Here is a 21406-nt window from a genome sequence, read left to right as displayed (position 1 = left end):
AAGTATGGCTCAAATAATAGGGTATTTAAGTTTAAATACACAAACGTAAGAAAACAATTAGTGAAAAGCGAAATTTTGAAAAGAGTTACAATCTAAAGCATACTTATGAATGTAAAGGGGTGTCCTAGGTTTGTTTGTAATATGGATTACATCAATGAAATACCCGGTATGACACTCCTCAAAAAAGGGGATACACGTGGTATTAGCGCACCGGTCATCATATCCATATCTACCCTTTCCCGCCCGTGAAGCTAATTAAAACGAGGGTTGTTCTCGACCCATATTGCATGCTGTTACCCGTCCCTTCCTATTAGTCCTAGAGGAATTTAGGACTCCTATCCTATAAGAAGGAGGTTCTAGGCAGACCCTCAGGATTAAAGGGACAAAATAATAAGGCGACATACAAAACAAGTAGGACTGCATTTAAAGGGAAAAACACAAAAACAGGTAGAAGGCTCAGATATACCTCCACAAATAATGCACATAGACAGCATGACCCATATACAATTAAGGTCAATATTTGAATTCTAAAGCATGGTATCTAAGTGATAACAACAGAACCAGATTTATTACATGACTCAGAAATAAGTCTGAATCAGGCTTGCCTACTGATTTTAACAGTTGATAATTAAATAAAGGCGGTTCTAATTTTATTTAATTTATTACCTAAGGTTTGCCTAGGCGTAAAGAAATATGCAGTAGTTATTCAGAATTATTGAGAGACGGTTTGGAAATTATTTTACCCTAAGAGCATGCTATTCTAGTCAAATGCAGAGATTATTACCAGTTATTTTAAACGGGATAATCAAGTGTGAAGCTGTTTTTACCTCTTTTATAATCAGCAATTCACACTAATGTGAATGCAAGTGCAAATAAGATCCTAAAACATGGTACCTAAGGTGCATGTATAAAACTCATGACGCAGAATTCCTAGAGCAGGATTTCTAAATGCATATGGCAGGATTGCAGAATTTCCTAAGAGCAGGATTTCTAAGTGCATATGGCAGGATTGTAGATAATAGTTAAGTGCTAATTATTAGCAGATTTTAACACATGATTTTGAAAGGGTGCACATGCTGAAACAATAATATGATACCTAAAGGCATGATTTCTAATGCATGCATGAGCCCTAAGCATAGTTTCTATTACGCGATTAGGAACATAAACCTAATAACATGTTTTCTGTCCTTAACAACTATAGCATGCATATTTACCCCATTCCTTTTCACTAGCCAACCCTAATGCTTGTTTGCAACAAGTTATTACAGACCAACATTGAAATGAATTATATAATAAAAATAAGAAGTTACACTATAGGAAGCCTGATTAGGACTTCCTCTCTGAGTTATGTAATAAACCACCTCAAGTGCCAATGTCATTCCATAGCCCTTCTCATATCTAGGTATGTCAGAGTTCCCTAAGGACCTCAAGGGATCCCGAGTAGTGCTCACACCCAGATTTCATAACCAAAACAGAGTGAGTGTAATGTGGAAGGGTCAGCTTTTATGTGTCCAGGTTCAGAGGGAGCTTAAGGGTCCAAAAGCAAGACTCACACAAAAGGGGCAAAACCTAGTGGTCTAAGAGTGTATGTGAGAGTGCTTGACATAGATTTAAAGGAGTTGAGTTGGAAAACAGTTTTGAAAATAGTCATGTTTGAAGTGAGTTTGCAAAAGACAACAAAATAGTTTTTGAAAAGGAGGAGGGAATAGGAGCAATAATAACTTGGAATAAGATAACACACAGAACAAATCTAAAGAACAATATCATTCCAGTATTCACAGGCAAGGATGTAAGGGGTTGGAGACATAGAGAAACCTAATAAAAAAATACAAACATGGTTGAGAAGAGATGCATATAGACCAACAAGTGCAAGGAACAAATATGGACTAATTGGCCTTTAGAACACAAACAATTACTTCAAAGAGTTAACAAGAGAATCATGCTTGAAATTAGAATTGTAGTAAGACATGGAGACAGGGTATGGGAGTTGTGAGCACGTGATTTTTTGCTTTACGAAAACTACTCCAAAAGAAATCAAAAATAAAACAAATTTCATCTGTGTACAATTTTGAGAATTTGCGTGACATTTTGGTAATTATTTTGTCCGTAAATGTTAACCCTTGTTATAGTTAATTGAAAAAACACAAAAAATACATGTTGCATGCATATTTAGGATTTAATTATGCATTTAGGAATTAATTAAACCATCATTTGGCTCTAAAAGGAAAATCACAAAAAATATACCTTTTATTTTATTCGTTGTCATCGTGTGATTTTATTTTAAGGTTTTAATTTGCGTGCTAATTGTTGTAAGTGTTAATTAATATTTGTGTAGTTTTATTTTTTGATTTTACAATTTAATTAGATTGTGTCTAAATTAGAAAATTAAAAGAAGAAAAAGAAGTTGAAAAAAAATGAAAATTCGGATTGGGCCAAACAAATCAGGCCCAAATCGATACATAGACCCAGTCCAAACGCCCTTGTGCCCGGTCCATTCCCACGGTCACTGAAACGACGTCGTTTCAGCGGCAATCATTCACAACCATTAACCCTCCATGAATCCAACAGCTCAAAATCCATCTCTTTTACCCATCCCTGTACCCGACCCGTTTCCCGGTTCGAACCGACCCCCAACTAAAACCAAACGACACCGTTCCCCTTAAGTGTATTGATCCGGGCCATTGATCTCATCATATCGAACGGCCCAGGATCAATTCCCTCCCCCGTATAAAACCTCAATCTCTCACCCCCACGCCCCCTAAACAAAACCCCCCTCTCACTCCTTCGTCTATCTCAAACTCAGAGACCGGTTCCCATGAAAAAAACCTAGACGCCACCCCACCCCTTCGCCTGAAAGCCGGCGGCAACGACACCGCTGGCCATGAAACTAACACCCCTGAACCACCATGACCCACTCTCTCCAAATCCACACTCAGCTTACCTCGAATCTTCCCTGAACGTCTCGAATCTTTATTTTAAGGTTCGAGCAAAAACCTGATCTACACCAACCGACCCCAAATTCACACCAGTCACTCCCCTGGCCTCACTCGTAACCAAATCGAGCTTGGTTTGGTTCGAATCTAGGTAGAGACCTTCTAGCCCCAAATCGGACCATGTGAACCCTAGAACTCCAAACCATGGGGGTCTGTCCAGTTTAAGAGGAAGAATTAGGGTCTAATAGACCTTAATTGAGGTGTTCTTAGTTGAGGACACTTCAATTAAAGTCCGTTCGACCTCAAAGAGGTCGAGTCCAGTTTGAGCATGGGTCATTTTGTTCTTAAGCTTCTGAGGTAATTTTTCCTTTCCTATTTGTTCCGTTGGTATTTGTTTATATCTGTTTTTTTGTTTGCTTATTTAAGGTGGTGTTATTAATTTTTTCAATTTTGTCAATTGATCCCTGTGTCTATCAATATGAAATCACCTCTGTACTTGTTCGAGTTTAATTATTTGCTATCGATTGTATGTGTTGTAATTCGCGTAGTCGATTCGATATATGTCGTCTATTAGTTTTAAAGTCATGAATGGTAATAATTTGATCCATCCTGTTTAATTCTGATTAAGCCATTTGTCTGAATTCAGTTGCGAACTGGTTATAGGATGTAGTTTGTTGGATAGTTAGGGTCCAATTGTTAGTTAGCTAAGTTTGAATTAGTTAGAGCTGAAGGGATTAATACAGATTGAAATGGGGGGGGGGGGTAAGGCAGCAATTCAGGGAATTTTAAGAGTGTATTTTTGGATTTAAAAGAGTCTGAAAATGGCTTAATCTGAATGGCTGTCAATAGGGTATTAAAATACCATTAAACTGATACATTGTTTAAGAATAGTGGGGAACAAGATTTAATGGCATGGGGAGTTTGATTAAAATAAGTTAAAATACCCATAATTTTGATTAAAAAAGGAGAAAAGCATGCGGTATTGGGGCTGTCAGGAATATCATGGGCATTTTCTGATTAGTTTTAGCATGTTTAAGGGGTATGGGCAGAGTTAAGGTATCAAGGCAGCCTGGTGCTTGCCTACTTTACCTATAAATAGGCTCATTTAAAATAAAAATTGAGGCTGGTTTTTCTGATCCTGAGAAGCCAGAGAAAAACAAGAGTGTTGAAGCTGGAAATTTAACCTAAAACTCTAGAGAAATAGAGGGCATATAGGCTAAGCTTTACATCAAAGAGCTTCAGCTTGTCTTTTCCTTTGAGTGTTTAACAAATCAGAAACTACTGTTTCTTGCATCTGTCTGTGTTCTTTTGGTACTGCTGGATTTTAGCTTGGTATTTCCTAGTTTTCTATTGGTTGAGCACTATTCCATTGGGTTACTGCTTGGTTTGCTGCTTGGTTTTCCTTAAATCTGCCATGGGGTGTCTATTACTGGTTATTATTGGCTTCACTGGTTGCTGTTGTGTTGCTGAATCTGCTGTTTTGCTACTACTACTACTGCTGACTTCTTTTCTACTCTGTTTCTGTTCCTCTACCAGGTACACGACTTTAACATGGCTGTTGTAAGTTGAAAATGTGAAGCGTGAATTCATGTGAAAAGTTGAAGTTGAAATGAAAACCAGAAAAGCAATCTGTTTGTTCGAAACTTGTTGTTACTATTTTATTAAGATCCTTAAAGCATTATTGATTCTGTAATTTGTAAAAAATAGTCCCGTCATTTTAGTTGTTTTTAATGGGCTGCAGAAAACTGCTATGCGTTAGATCATGTTATTGGAATAATGTAGTTTATCTCGTATTCAATCAGAACTTGACCATGTAATGGATGTTGGATATAACTTCCGATAATTTGTAAAGTAGCACTTGTGGTTTGATCCCCGAAATATCTAGTAGGTTGTTAACTAATCTTGGATTATAGCATGATTGTTTGAGTTCTTGGTCAACTAGATCTGAGCGTTAATCTTACCATCAATTGTTACTTTAAAAAAAGGGTACTGCAACATTTTAAGGAAAAAGAAGCATAGTTGTAAGTCTAAGGTTGTTAGTTAAAGTAACAAGTAAGGATAGACAGGCGTGATTTGGTGAGTTAGCGATTTCTTGTGGCTTGAATCATGCCAGGATTCCTGTATGTTTTTACTTTGTAACTATATTTCGGAACTAATCAAATATGCAAAAAATTATTAAAAGGCCCGGACTTTTCAAGCATGTAAACTAATTAGGACTTTGTCTTCTTTCATGTTTAGAGACAAATTTAATAGAAAACCATAGTCACTTTTAGGATTGCCTTTTTAATAATAAGAACGAGATGAGCCTCGCCGAGTAAAACGCAAAGATTGCAGGGCCCTCGCAAATGTATATATATTAATTACTTAGATTCCGGGACGGGCCGTTTAGCAAATTTCACGGCCCTACCAAAAAAATAATGATACGCTAGTCGCTTTAGGCGCGTATTTAATAATGTTATCTTCTTAAACTCGGGTGCACATTTATGTGACCCAAATCCAAATCTTAACGGAGTCGAAATGTATCGCTAATCACGGGTGCATTGATTGTGACGTGGTTCGAGATGCATGTCCATGACGTTGCAAATTCCTTTAAAAAATAATGAATGAGATGAGACTCGACAAACAAGAATACACAAATTGTGGGGCCCTCAACAGATAATTATTTCGAATGCTTAGATTTCGAGACAGGCCGCATGGCGAACTTTACGTTTTTTTCTCAAAATAACAACGCGTTAGTCTTTAGGCGCATATTTAATAATGTTATTTTCCTAAATTCGGGTGCACATTTATGTGACCCAAATCCAAATCTCAACGAAGTTGGAACGTATCAAAAATTGCGGGTACATTTATGTGGCGCAATTCGAGATGCATTCTCACGACGTTGCAATTCTTTGAATAAATAATAACAAAGCGGTAAACAGTTAAAATTGGCACGTAGGTTCATAATTGTATAAAATCATATAATCAAGCCAAATATGATAGTTGAGCGACCGTGCTAGAACCACAGAACTCGGGAATGCCTAACACCTTCTCCCGGGTTAACAAAATTCCTTATCTGGGTTTCTGGTGCGCGGACTGTTAAACAGAGTCATTCTTTTCCTCGATTCGGGATTCAACCGGTGACTTGAGACACCATAAATCTCCCAAGTGGCGACTCTGAAACAAATAAACAAATCCCATTTCGATTGTCCTTTAATTGGAAAAACTCCCTTCTATGCCCCTTTGCGGGGTGTAGGTGAAAAAGGAGGTGTGACAGCTCTGGTGACTCTGCTGGGGAGGTGAACCCAGAATCTCTGGTTCAGGGTTCAGAATTCGAGCTTAGATTAATTGTTATATTTGGCTTTATTTATTATTTGATCTTATTACATGTTTTGGCCTAAATGATGCTTTTTACCGCTTTGATAATATTTGAACTGTACATATAAACTGCGCCGAAACCTTCTCTTCTCACCTCCGGGGATGTGCTTACTGGTTGAGACTCCCTATTCTGTTAGTGTCAATACCCTGAAATAAAAGAGGCTCGGAAAGTTTACTGGCTGGCCTTTTGGTTCCCGGAAAGGAGCTCCTTCATCAACTCGAGTTGTCCGCTCGGGTACACTGTCTAGAACATATACCCAGGTTGAACCTAGAATAACTTGACTTCATGCCGGATCCCTAGTAGGAACGTTTATTTGCATCATGTTGCATTTGACTTAGGGGACTCAACACAAGGGGTTGGGTCCGTCTACGACAAGCAACCTGAAATGAAAAAGACCATCCTGCTGCATCCTGTTTGTTTTGCACATTTACTTGCTTCAGATCTGCATGCTGACCGGCTTCTGAAATAAGGAATTTTGAAAAAAAAGGAGAAAACATACAGCAGTGTAGGGAGCTAACTACTTAATTTTTTAGAAAACTAAAACCAATGTCCAAGTAGTGTCAGAACCCTGTCGAAATTTTGGAAAAAATGAAAAATTTGTCTTTTTTTAGTTTGATTTATTTGAAAAAGAAAAGAAAAGAAAAGAAAGGAGTCTTGTTTACAAGTTTAGTTAGGTTGGGCGAACTACGTCGGTTTGATTCTCACAGGGCGTGAGATACGTAGGCAACCCTCGTCGGGTCCAACCTCCCATTTTACAAAAAATAGCCCAAAAAATGTCAAAATTTTAATTTTTCGTCATAGAGTCGGGTGGTACCGCTTTTATCAAAAATAGCCGAATGTTCCCAAAGGGGACGCCAGAAGGCTGACTTTGTATAAGCGACCACTTTTGTCATTTTTTCATTTTTATTATTGATTGGTTAACCCGCACAACCTTAAAATCTTCGTCCCTGAAGTGCTGAAAGGTCTTGTTCGGAAAATCTGGTTTTTTAAGAAAAAATAATCAAATCGTTTTTAAATTTTCTTTTGTTTAATCCTATTAACAAATGTGCAGAATGAGCACGACTCAAAACGAACTTTTTTCAATCATGAATAAAATCCCCTTCCAGTTGCGGCTATGGTGGAATGATTTAGGCAAAGAAGGGCGTAACGAAGTCAAGAAACATCTGAAAGGTCTCACAAGTTTGTTGGATATCAGGCCTCGAGGGGATATTATAAGGGCACTGGTCCCTTACTGGGACCCTGCGCACAATGTCTTCCACTTCTCGGACTTTGAACTCACCTCGACTTTAAAGGAAATAGCAGGGTACATCGGCAGTGCTGAGGTTCCGTTGAGGCATAAATACCTGGTTGCTCCAAGAGCCGTAGCGGTGCACCAATTTTTGGACTCGTTAAAGATAGTTAGAACAATCCATAACCCTGACTTGGCAAAAGGTTTTTGCACTCTGAGCTTCATATACCAAAGATACGACCACATAGGAGGATTCGACAAGCTAGAAAACAAGTTGTGCAGCAAAAGTAACCGTCGAAAGTGGGATGAACATAGAAGGGTTGCTTTCATGATAACCTTCTTGGCTTTTAGTGTTCCCAAGAAAAGACAGGAATATTGACATAAAGATAGCTGGGGTCGTCAGTATTTTGCTCACTCAAAATGATAGCATGCTTGCGCCCATGATTGTATCTGATATGTTCCGAGCTCTCACGGCCTGCAAAGCCGGAGGGAGCTTTTTCGAAGGGTGTAACTTGTTATTGCAAATGTGGATGACCGAATACCTATGTCACGAGCCCAGTTCCTGAGCCATGGATCTTCTGAGAAAACCCGCATAGAGGAGTTCTACACCAGAATTAATGAGGTCCGCTTACCTGAAGGAGTCTCGGCATGGACCTCATATTTCCTGACCCTCAATGCTAGTCAAATACAGTGGACACTGGGATGGTTACCGATCGACGAAGTCATATACATGCCAGCAGCTAAGCCCCATTTTCTCTTGATGGGACTTAAAAGCATTCAACCTTATGCACCGTATCGGGTTTTGAGGCAACTGGGGAGGTGTCAGATAGTGCCGAAAGATGAGGATCTAAGCACTCAAGTGGTTGAGATCAGTTTCGATGGCCAGTTTCCTGAGGCAAGAGTCCGCCAGATTTGAAGCCAATGTCAATACTTAGAGGCAAATACTTGTGTGCTGAATCAGGCAAGAGGGGAAGTTTCACCCGGATATCAGGATTGGTACAAAGGGGAAGCGTCATCTGGAAGGCCGGCTAAAAGACCTCACCTTCAAGAATTTGCCAAGTCCTCACAAGAGCATTGGGACTAGTTGGCAAAGGAAAAAAGAATACAGGGCCACAATAGGCAAGCTGAAATAGCAGGTCATAGATCTTCAGTTTGAAAAAGAAGTTCAGACCACAACCAATGAAGGGGACAGAAAGAAATCAGCCCAAGAGAATGACTCCCTTAGAGCTCAAAACCGACAAGTCATAATGGATGCCGACAACCAACGGAGGAGCCAGTCCGATAAAAGGTTGATAGCAGGGTTAAGGAATCAGGTCATTGAAAGCCGAAAAGATTGGGAAAGATCCGAGGCTAGCATAGCAAGAATGCGATCTAGATGGGCAAAAGGTGCAGCAGCACGGAAAAAGCACCTATGGCAGGTGAGAAGGGATTTTGAAGGGAGCATTGCAATATTGAGAGAAACAAATTCCACTCTCAGAGATCGGGTCTTTAAACAAGCCCGAGATGCTAGAACGGACAGGGAGCGCTGCTATGATTCAATAGCCCGAATGGAAGAACAAATGGAGAGGTTCTAAGATCAGCTCGTTGACAACACTCAAGTATTGGGACTAAAGAATCAACGAATAGAACAGCTGTGTATGGAAAGGGATAGAATCAGGGGTAGGATCGATGAGGTTGGGCACTACATCACCACGAAGTGTTTAGCATGTGAGAAAATGCCCTGCGACACCCTTTTTTGCCTCAGTCATGGGTTATGTCCACCGGATTATGGAAGAATTAAAAAGCTTGCAAAGAGGTCTGGCCCCAAAGCCCTCGGAAAGGCCGAACGATGCCTCGCGAGCACCAAGATTCAAGGCTTTAATGTATCCCTAATTCAAGTCTGCACTTGTTGTATTTAAGAGTCAGTTGTCTACCCCTCTGTTCTCTTTTCATATCGAACAATGTTAATAGTGGAGTCTGTATTTTGATTGTCTTTTTTTCAAATGAGTAGCTTTTAATAGCATATTTTGGGTAATGAAATGAAAAAAAAAATGAAGAATTTTTTTGCGTCTTTTGTGACAGAACTACGCCCGGTCTGATTCATGCGGGGACATGATACGTAGGCAATCCACATAAGATTCAACCACCACTAAAAAAGAAAGAAAAAAAGGGGGCAGAGTGAATAAAGAAAGGACATAAGCCGGAATGATGCATACAGTCAGAGCAAAAACATGTTAGAAATGGTGAAACTGCCTAGGAACATTGCATTCCCCAATGTGAAATTACACTATGTGTTAAACTCTAACGCTAACAAGTTTGTTGTTAATATCAGAGAAAGAAGTTTCGAAACAGTTAGCTCGTTAGAACGTTCTGGCAGAGTACCACTACCACACAAGATCTAAAGGGCCCATTCTGAAAAGTATGTCTGGTTCGAACAAAAGTGTTGAGGAGGAAAAGACAGAGATGCAAGTAATGAAAGAAGAGGTAGACAGGTTGAGACAGGAGATAGCGGGGATGCACCTAGCCTGGGCTAGGGGACAAACATCACCAACCCTTCCCCCTACTCCTACCCTCTTGCCGGCTCGGACTCCGGAATACCCTCCCACTGGTCCATCAACGGGCTTCCCCATTGCCCAATACTATCAAGGGGAAACTTCTTATAATACCCAAGCTCCACCACCCAAACAAAACCCTCCTCCGCCAACTGTCCCTGTCTTCGGGGCACCTCCACCCGCCACACTGCAAAGGTCCTCCAGCGAGCCATTGTTTCAGGCTCACGATAACCAGTATTATCCCCCTGAACCAACCTTTAAAGCACCTGAGCTATATACTTACACCCCTCACCTCCAACTCCCGGCAGAAACTGAGAGGCCGGCTAAGAATCCAGAGCAGGATGAAATGCTTCGTAAAATGAAAAGCCTGGAGAAATCCTTCAGGAGTATGCATGGATTGGGCAGCCAAGTTAGTGTAGCCTACAAAGATCTGTGTCCTTTCCCCGATGTTCAATTACCGGTAGGTTTTAAAATGCCCAAATTTGATCTATACGAGGGACATGGTGATCCCATGGCACATCTACGAGGTTTCTGTAGTAAGATGAGAGGAACAGGTGGAAAGAATGAGCTCCTGATAGCTTATTTCGGTCAAAGTCTAAGCGGCTCTGCACTCGAATGGTACACGAGGCAGGATCCTAGCAGGTGGTATACCTGGGACGATCTAGCACAAGCATTTGCAGGTCACTTCCAGTATAACCTTGAGATCGTCCCGGACCGTCTCACACTATTAAAACTTGAGAAAAAGCCTGGAGAGAGCTTCAGGGAATTCGGATTCCATTGGAGGGAACAAGCAGCGAGAGTCGATCCGCCAGTGAGGGAAGGTGAAATGGTGGACTACTTCTTACAAACTTTGGAGCCAACTTACTTTGGTCACCTGGTGACGTCAGTTGGTAAATCTTTTAATGAAGTAGTAAAAATGGGCGGCATGGTTGAAGAGGGACTTAGGTCCAACAAGATAATGAGTTATTCGCCGATCAAGGCCACAACTCAAGCTATCCAAAGCGGCTCAGGGGTGCGCTCGAGAAAAAGAAGAGAGAGGAGGTTGCAACAGTCGAAATAGGTACTTGGTCCAGATCAAGAGGTCCTTCTCCTTGCTACCAACCCAGACCCAATTACCCAAATTATCCACCTACTCCATACAACCCTCCACCACCATATTATCCACCACAAGAGCCACACTTCGCCGTCCATCACGCTCAAACTTACACCCAGCCTCCGGCTCGCCCGCAATGGCGTGCACCGGCTTCCCAGCACACATATCCACCTCCACAAAACACATATCCACCACCAAGGGCCTATAGGAATCCTTCAGGACCAAGCTTCCGCGGAAATCAGGCTTTCGGGAATGAAAGGACGTAGAGGCCGAGAACATTCACTCCGTTGGGAGAAACCTATACTACTCTGTTCCACAAGTTGAGGCAGATAGGCTTGTTAAGTCCTGTCGAACCCAAATTGCCAAATCCCCTTCCCAGAAATCTGGACCACTCAGTGAGCTACGAATATTGTTCGGGGGCTCCCGGGCATGATACCGAGAAGTGTTGGAAGTTGAAGACTGCCATACAAGATCTTATTGACACAAATAGGATCGAGGTTCAGGCACCAGAGGCACCCAACATCAATGAAAACCCGTTACCGGTGCACCATGAGGCCCACATGATCGAACTAGTGCACAAAGGAGGGAAACCCAAAAAGCCCTCACAAACGGTAATGATGATTCGGGCCAGCCCAAACGAAAAGTCGACCAGTGAAAGGGCAGTGGTACAATTGGGAAAGGTAGATGACAAGCCATTTATGGTAGTGGGGAAAGGTTCGTCTGTTGCTGTGAAGAAGCCAGAGTCAATCGGGGTAGTGCTGCCGGGCGTATCAAGCACATCAGTGTTGGTAGTGAAGGGGGCCCGCGTAGAACCAGTTGTTATCAGGCCAGTAATGCAGTTGCCGATAACAAGTGAGAAAGCAGTGCCATGGAGCTACAGTCAAATGGCAGTGATGCATAAGGGGAAGGAAGTTGTGGAAGAAATATGCGAGGCCCAGGGCTTAACCCGTTTAGGAAGGTGTTTTGCTCCCGCGGAATTGAGAAGGACCAATCCTGTAACAATAAAAAAGCCAGTAATTGAGGAAGAAGCAGAAGAGTTTTTGAAGAAGATGAAGGCCCAAGACTACTCAATTATAGAGCAGTTGAGAAAAACCCCAGCCCAGATTTCATTGCTATCCTTGTTGATCCATTCAAGCGATCATTGTCAGGCCTTAATGAAGATTCTGAACAAAGCCCATGTCCCGGACAAGCTCTCAGTGAACCATTTGGAGAAAATAGTGCATAAGATCTTCGAAGTAAACCGAGTAACATTCTCTGACGATGAGTTACCAGTAGAGGGTACAGAACACAACAGGGCACTCTACTTGACGGTAAAATGCGAAGACTCGGTGATCACTCGAGTACTAATTGATAATTGATCAAGTGCAAATATCTGTCCTTTGGCCACTCTGAACAAACTAAAAGTTGCTGATGGTAGGATCCACAAGAATAGCATCTGCGTCTGAGGTTTTGATGGAAGCGGTACTGACACAGTGGGTGATATCGTACTGGAATTAACCATTGGTCCAGTCGAGTTCACCGTGGAATTTTAAGTGATAGATGTGGCGGTGTCGTACAATCTTTTGTTGGGATGACCCTGGATCCACGCAGCTAATGCAGTACCTTCTACGCTTTATCAAATGGTCAAATTTGAATGGGACAGATAAGAGATTATGGTACACGGGGATGATGGTACACAGGCCGTCAGTGATGCTATTGTGCCCTTCATAGAAACCGACGAGGACAAGGGCCCATGGGTTTATCAGGTTTTTGACGCAGTCTCAATAGACAAGATTCCTGAGGGTGGGGGCCTTCCACTTCCCAGGATCACAGCTGCAGCCTTCATGATAGCCTCAGAGATGTTGAACAACGGGTTTGTACCAGGAAAAGGTTTGGGGATTGATCTGCATGGAATGGTTCGGCCAGTTTCTTTGCCCAAGAACCTGGATACTTTTGGGTTGAGATTCAAGCCTACCGCATCGGACGTAAAGCGGGCCCGCAAGATGAAGAAAAGAGTCTGGGTCCTTCCTAAGCCAATCCATGATTGTCCAGATCATTTGTCAAAGCAGGGTGCAGAAAGTTACCAGTCCCGGAAGTTCTTGGACCTTTGATCGGGTCGGATGGAGATTTGAATGAGGGCTTTGAGAGAATGTTCGCAGATGTCAACATGATAGAGGCTGGAGAGGGATCCAGTAATGCAGAGATACAGTTTGTTGGGCCTAGGGCCAATGTCAACAATTGGACAGCTACTCCTCTTCCTACTTGAAGGGAGTCCTGGTAGTTGGCTCTGACTTTCCTTTTTGATTTCTGGATTATTCCAGGGTTGTAATCCGGATTCCCTTTTATTATTAGTATTGCTCAACAAAGTGTGAAACCTTGTTATCCCATGATTCAATAAAATGAGAAGTTTCTCTTTCATTCCTTATTTTATTTTTATTTTTAATTTTTGTTTCTTTCTTTTCTTTTTCTGAACAGTTCTTTTCATACTGGTCTTAACGACATGGCATGCACAACGGATCTTCAACCTAGTCTAAAAGATCAATCTGATTCCGAATTAACCATACAAGAGGTCGATTATGATAATGAATCGGAATACGATGAGGATGAAGCCTTCGAGGAGATAAACACGGAGTTAAGCCAGTTTGAAGAAAATTCCAGGCCCAACTTAAATGACACAGAAGACATCAATTTAGGGGATGCTAGCGATATCAGAGAAACTAAAATAAGCATCCACATTGCACCAAATATCAGGGAGGAATTGATCAAAATACTTATTGAATTCAAAGATGTATTTTCCTGGTCATATGACGACATGCCGGGGTTAAGCACGAATTTAGTGGTCCATAAATTGCCCACTGACCCGGTATGCCCTCCCGTCATGCAAAAATTGAGAAAGTTCAAGACGGATATGAGTGTGAAGATTAAAGAAGAAGTAACCAAGCAGCTGCAAGCAAAGGTTATTCGTGTCACTCGATATCCTGATTGGTTGGCTAATGCGGTGCCGGTGCCGAAGAAAGATGGGAAAATCAGGGTGTGTGTCGATTACCGCAATCTGAACATGGAAAGCCCAAAGGACAACTTTCCTTTACCCAACATCCATATCTTGATCGACAATTGTGCCGGGCGTGAGCTCGGATCTTTTGTATATTTCTATGCTGGGTATCATCAGATTATGATGGATGAAGAAGATGCGGAAAAGACGGCCTTCATTACGCCGTGAGGAACTTATTGCTACCGGGTGATGCCATTTGGTTTGAAGAATGTTGGGGCAACGTACATGAGAGCAATGTCTACTGTGTTTCACGACATGATCCACAAAGAAATCGAGGTGTATGTGGACGATGTCATCATAAAGTCTAAGCATCAGGAAGACCATGTAGCAGACCTAAGGAAGTTTTTCCAAAGACTTCGAAGGTATGATATTAAGCTCAACCCGGCTAAATGTGACTTTGGTGTTCCATCTAGAAAGCTGTTGTGATTCATCGTCAGTCGGCGAGGTATTGAACTGGACCCGTCAAAGATCAAATCTATCCAAAATTTGCCACCGCCGAAGAACAAGACAATGAGTCTGTTGGGAAGGTTGAACTACATCAGCAGATTTATTGCTCAACTCACAGCAACTTGTGAACCCATCTTTCGACTATTAAAGAAAGATGTTGCGATAGAATGGACGGTGGAATGTCAGGAGGTATTTGACCAGATCAAAGGATATTTATCAAACCCACCTGTGTTGGTTCCACCTGAGCCGGGGAAACCGTTAATTCTTTATCTAACGGTCCTGGAGAATTCGTTTGGCTGCGTGTTGGGGCAACACGACATTATAGGAAGGAAGGAGCAAGCCATCTATTATCTCAGCAAGAAGTTTACGGTGTATGAGGTTAAGTACACTCAACTCGAGAAGACATGTTGCGCCCTAACTTGGGTGGCCCAGAAATTGAAGCATTATATGTCCTCATATACTACTTATCTAATTTCACGCCTGGATCCATTAAGGTATATTTTCCAAAAGCCTATGCCCACAGGGAGGTTAGCAAAATGGCAAATATTACTCACGGAGTTTGAAATTGTCTATGTGACGATAAAGGCCATGAAAGCCCAAGCGCTGGCCGATCACTTGGCTGAGAATCCTGTTGATGAAGAGTACGAGCCGTTGAGGACGTATTTTCCTGACGAGGAAGTAATGCATATAGATGAGTTGTAATTACCTGAGGAACCAGGTTGGAAGCTTTTCTTTGATGGATCCGCAAATGCGAAGGGAGTTGGAATAGGAGGGGTACTTATTTCTGAAACAGGACGTCATTATCCTATTACAGCTCAGCTGCGTTTCTATTGTACCAACAACATGGTTGAGTATGAGGCATGCATTTTGGGTCTGCGACTAGCTGCAGACATGGATGTCCAGGACGTTTTGGTCTTGGGAGACTCGGACCTCCTGGTGCATCAGATTCAGGGCGAGTGGGAAATACGAGATTTGAAACTCATACCATATCGACAATGTTTGCACGATCTGAGCAAGCGATTTCGATTAGTGGAGTTCAGACACATTCCGAGAGTTCACAATGAGGTTGCCGATGCATTGGCCACTTTAGCATCGATGTTGCACCACCCAGACAAAATTCATGTTGACCCGTTGTACATTTCGTGATCAACATGCTTATTGCAACATGATAGAGGAAGAAGTGGATGGCGAGCCATGGTTTTACGACGTCAAGGAGTACCTCGGGATGGGGATATACCCGGAGCAGGCCACCGGAGATCAAAAAAGAGCCATTCGGCGATTGTCAAGTGGATTCTTCCTCAGTGGAGGAGTGTTATACAAAAGAATCCCAGATTTGGGATTGCTGAGATGTATAGATGCCAGTCAAGCCACGACAGTTATGACAGAGGTACATGCCAGAGTTTGTGGGCCACATATGAGCGGATATGTATTGGCGAAGAAGATTCTTCGAGCAGGGTATTATTGGCTCACTATGGAGCGTGATTTTATCAATTTCATGCGGAAATTCCATCAATGTCAGATACACGGAGATTTGATTCATTCTCCGCCGACAGAATTGCATACAATGTCAGCGCCATGGCCATTTGTTGCCTGGGGCATGGATGTCATTGGACCTATTGAGCCGGCAGCTACCAACGGTCATAGGTTCATTCTGGTGACCATCGACTATTTCACTAAGTGGGTTGAAGCTAAAACTTTCAAGTCGGTAACCAAGAAGGCAGTGGTGGATTTTGTTCACTCCCATATCATCTGTAGATTTGGGGTCCCAAAAGTGATCATCACAGATAATGGTGCTAATCTTAACAACAATTTGATGAAAGAGATATGTCAACAGTTTAAGATTACACACCGTAATTTCACACCATATCGTCCCAAGGCGAATGGAGCAGTTGAAGCAGCCAACAAGAACATCAAGAAGATACTGAGGGAGATGGTAGAAGGATCCAGACAATGGCATGAGAAATTACCATTTGCGTTGTTGGGTTATCGCACTACTGTTCGGACTTCAGTAGGGGCCACTCCCTATTTGTTGGTGTATGGAACCGAAGCAGTAATACCGGCGGAAATCGAAATTCCATCCCTTCGGATTGTCGCTGAAGCTGAGATTGATGATGACGAGTGGGTCAAAACTCGTTTGGAGTAGTTGACCTTGATTGAAGAAAAGAGACTGGTAGCTATGTGTCATGGCCAGTTATATCAAAAGAGAATGGTAAGAGCATACAACAAAAAGGTACGTCCCCGGAAGTTTGAAGTGGGCCAGCAAGTATTGAAACGCATCCTCCCACATCAGGCTGAGGCAAAGGGCAAGTTCGCCCCGAATTGGCAAGGGCCATTCATTGTAACCAGAGTATTGTCCAATGGCACTTTATGTTTAACATATATCGACGGGAAATGCGTCGACATGGCTATCAATTCTGACACAGTTAAGAGATATTATATATGATTTCTTTTGATTGTAATTGTTGTTTGTGGTTGGCATTTATCAGAGAATGAAATGACGGAGGCAATTCTTTCTTCTATCCAAACACTTTATCCTTTGCTTCCCCTTTTTAGCCTTATTTATTCTTTCATATCCCTCTTTTGGAATCAGTAATTAAAATGAAAGAAAAAGAAAAAAAAAAGAGAAAACAATGATAATAAAGACAAAAGAAAAATCACAAGAAAAACAAAGGAATTGGGAACTACGTTTGACCTGATTCCTCAAAGAAGGATACGTAGGCGCCTCACGGCTCGGTCATAGTGTAACAAAAAATAAAAATCCCCCAAGCAAGAAAAAAGTGTGGCAGAAGTTTGTGTGTATAATTTTGGGAAAGAAAGTTGATTCCAAGAGTTGTAATGTTTTACCCATCAAAATTATTTTGAACCTCTTGTTACCCCTTTTCTTTTAACCATACACAAAAACCCATATTGATGTCCTAAAAAGATCTCCCGATCAATATCCGAGAAGTGCTAAATCAATGCAAATGGAAGTCGGGAATAACACTTTGATCCCCAAAAAAAAAAAAAGAAGAAGATCATAAGCTGGAAATGAATTGATAGCCGAAAGAATCCCCAACAGAGAGAGTCATATCAGTAGCACTCCAATCCCCAGCTGAAAAATAAAATAAAATGAGAGAGTCTTATCGGTGAAAACCTTCACAGGCACCCTAAGGCGACGGGAGTTGAGAGAAATGAGAGAGTCTTATTAGTGAAAACCCCTCGAAGGGCACTATGAGGCGACAAGACAAGATTGGCGGAAAGGATCCGCATTTTGCAAAGAGTTGAGTGCCTATTTATCCCCAGCAACATGAGGTCGTCCGAAAGGTTGATTGATACAAAGACTGGGTTGATTAATCCGGAATGCGCGACATGATCGTTGGGATCAGCTATATCATTCAGATAAGTTCTTTTCTTTCCTTTTCCCCAGCATTTGTTCAGAAAGACTTTTTCTTTTTCTATTTTTTGAGATCATCACTTTTTCATTTCTTGGTTTAAAGACTTTACTTCCCCGGCAGTTGTTTTTGAAAAGGATTTTCAGAGCTTACTACCAGTCGCCAAAATAATTCAAAACAAAATGCAAATAGGACAGGCCCAAAAAATAAGGCGACAAAGCGAAAAGAGGTTGGTCTCAAGAACAAATGATGAATGGGTCTAGACCCCAAGAGGACCAAATTTCCAGGGGAAGTTGGAGAAAACGGAAAAGCAACAGTTAAAAGGTTCTGAGGATCCCCAGACTTGCAAGACACGGGGACAACTCCGACAGATTCTCGACCAAGCTCCACAATGGTCGGACAACACAGAGCGGGGAAGGAAGAGAAGAGAAGAACCATCCCCAGCAGGAAAATCAGCCCCAACAAGTTTTATAGCAAAGCAAGGAAGAGAAAAGAAGAACCATACCCAGCAGAAAGGGCACGACAACTCGCCCCGTTTTAAACTAACAAATTTTCTTTGATTTGAAGCAGGGAAAGGGAATATTACTGACAGCAGAAAGACAGGGTCACAAAGAAGATTATCAAACTGGGGCAGAAAATTTTCGTTCATTTCGAAATTTTTCGAGAAGTCTAACACAGGTTTGGGAAAAGCGATATCCCCAGCAGTTTTTCGGGAGAAGGCAAAACAAGCTTTAAAGAAAGCAATGTCAGGAGGAAGGTAACACAATTTTTAAGGGAGATAGTCTTCGAAGGAAGAATATAAACACAGAAACGGTTTGCAGAGGAATGAAACATCAGTCTTAAGGGAAGTAGTCTTTGGAGGAGTAAGATAACACATTTTTGAGAAAATGTTATCCCCAGCAGTTCGCATAGAAGACAGTACAAGTTTTGAGGGAAGTAGTTTTGAAGAAAGATAATTCAGGACAGAAGGAAAAGGGTTGATAGCATCCCCAGCAGGAGTAGCGCAACCAACCACCATGTTTAAACTCACAAGTTTCCTTTGTTTGAAACAGGGATGGAAGCTAGGTTCATATCAAAGCTAGGAAGGGTGAATTTTTCAGGTGTAGTGCCCCAATTCTGCTTACGCAAAAGGCTATTTGAGACGATCACACGTCACCACTAGGAAAAGCATTTCCTAGGCTAGGTCTTTCAAGTTCATTTTACCCCTAGGAGACGCATTTCCTTCTAAGTTATTTTACCCATAGGAGATGCATTTCCTCCTAAGTTTATTTTCCCCATAGGAGACGCATTTCCTTCTAAGTTATTTTTACCCATAGTAGAGACATTTCATCCTAAGTTTATTCTTACACATAGGAGACGCATTTCCTCCTAAGTTATTTTACCCATAGGAGATGCATTTCCTCCTAAGTTTATTTTCCCCATAGGAGACGCATTTCTTCCTAAGTTTATTCTTACCCCTAGGAGAGGCATTTCCTACTAAGTTTGTTTTACTCATAGGAGAGGCATTTCCTCCTAAGTTTATTCTTACCCCTAGGAGAGGCATTTCCTCCTAAGTTTATTTTTACCCATAGGAGACGCATTTCCTCCTAAGTTTTGTTTTACCCGTAGGAGACACATTTCCTCCTAAGTTTGTTTTACCCATTGGAGACGCATTTCCTCCTAAGTTTGTTTTACCCATAGAGATGCATTTCCTCCTAAGTTTATTTTCCCCATAGGAAACACATTTCCTCCTAAGTTATTTTACCCATAGGAGATGCATTTCCTCCTAAGTTTTGTTTTACCCATAGGAGACGCATTTCCTCCTAAGTTATTTTACCCATAGGAGAACGCATTTCCTCCTAAGTTTTGTTTTACCCATAGGAGACCCATTTTCTCCTAAGTTTATTCTTACCCCTAGGAGAGGCATTTCCTCCTAAGTTTTGTTTTACCCATAGGAGACGCATTTCCTCCTAAGTTTATTCTTACCCCTAGGAGAGGCATTTTCTCCTAAGTTTGTTTTACCCATAGGAGAGGCATTTCCTCCTAAGTTTATTCTTACCCCTAGGAAAGACATTTCTTCCTAAGTTTATTTTTACCCATAGGAGACGCATTTCCTCCTAAGTTTTGTTTTACCCATAGGAGACGCATTTCCTCCTAAGTTTGTTTTACCCATAGGAGACGCATTTCCTCCTAAGTTTATTTTTACCCATAGGAGATGCATTTCCTCCTAAGTTTGTCTTACCCATAGGAGAGGCATTTCCTCCTAAGTTTGTTTTACCCATAGGAGACGCACTTCCTCCTAAGTTTTTGGTTTTACTCGTAGGAGATGCACATCCTAGTCTGGTCTTTAGTTTACTCTCATCATTGCAGTAGAAGTGGTTTACAATTTGGCTAACAACTCACAAATATTCCTAGTGCAAACTGGGGCAAAAATTTCGTTTGTTTTTGTTTACTTTGGTTGCAGGAGCCCGCCTGGAGAACAGAGGAATTCATTTCAGTCTTTATATTTTAAGTGTTGAAGTTGGGAGCCCACCCATATAATAGAGGAGTACATTCAAGTTGGAAGTCAGGAGCCCGCCTGTATAACAGAGGAATGCATTTCAAAGATCAAGTCAGAAGCCAGTAATGCGGAGGGTTACAACAAAAATACCCCCAACATGAATCCCAGCAGAAATCAGAAGGAAGACCACAAGTCGAGCCGAAGTAGAGAAACAGCGGAGGAAACACAAATCAACGAGACAACAAGGCAACAAGGCAACGAGAGACACAAGAGAAAGACTGAAGATCTAGATAAGATTTTGTAATTCATAGACTATAGTTTAGTCTAGCTTCTTGTTTTCTTTCAGCATGGTGTAATAAGGAGGTTAGTAAGTAGCCGTAACAGCATGCAACAATAGTAACAGTAAATCCACAGCTCCATGGCAGTCTCAGCTACCAAAACTTCCCGAACTACATTAGCCTGATTCCCTTCTAGTCAGAGATATGTAGGAAACCTTTGAAGCAAAGGTTCGGTTAAATCTTTCAAAATTAGCTTCACACGGAGTACTCGAAGGGGCAAAAATCGCTCGTATCTTCTCACTTTATCGTTGCACGAAAACTCTTTGTGTTTTCGGACAAAGAGGGGCAGCTGTGAGCACGTGATTTTTTGTTTCACGAAAACTACTCCAAAAGAAATCAAAAATAAAACAAATTTCATCTGTGTACAATTTTGAGAATTTGCGTGACATTTTGGTAATTATTTTGTCCGTAAATGTTTACCTTTGTTATAGTTAATTGAAAAAATACAAAAAATACATATTGCATGTATATTTAGGATTTAATTATGCATTTAGGAATTAATTAAACCATCATTTGGCTCTAAAAGGAAAATCACAAAAATATACCTTTTATTTTATTCGTTGTCATCGTGTGATTTTATTTTAAGGTTTTAATTTG

The 21406-nt window shown here is 41.4% G+C and overlaps 1 pseudogene; it reads left to right on the top strand.

The window, feature by feature from the left end:
* Positions 1-21406, top strand: part of LOC142170219 (F-box/FBD/LRR-repeat protein At4g00160-like) — a 65780-nt pseudogene that overhangs the window by 628 nt on the left and 43746 nt on the right.

The sequence above is a fragment of the Nicotiana tabacum genome, chromosome 16 (assembly GCF_000715075.1).
Source record: "Nicotiana tabacum cultivar K326 chromosome 16, ASM71507v2, whole genome shotgun sequence".
Lineage (NCBI taxonomy): Eukaryota > Viridiplantae > Streptophyta > Magnoliopsida > Solanales > Solanaceae > Nicotiana > Nicotiana tabacum.
Note: the sequence above shows the minus strand (reverse complement) of the source record. Positions and strands in the feature narration are given on the sequence as shown.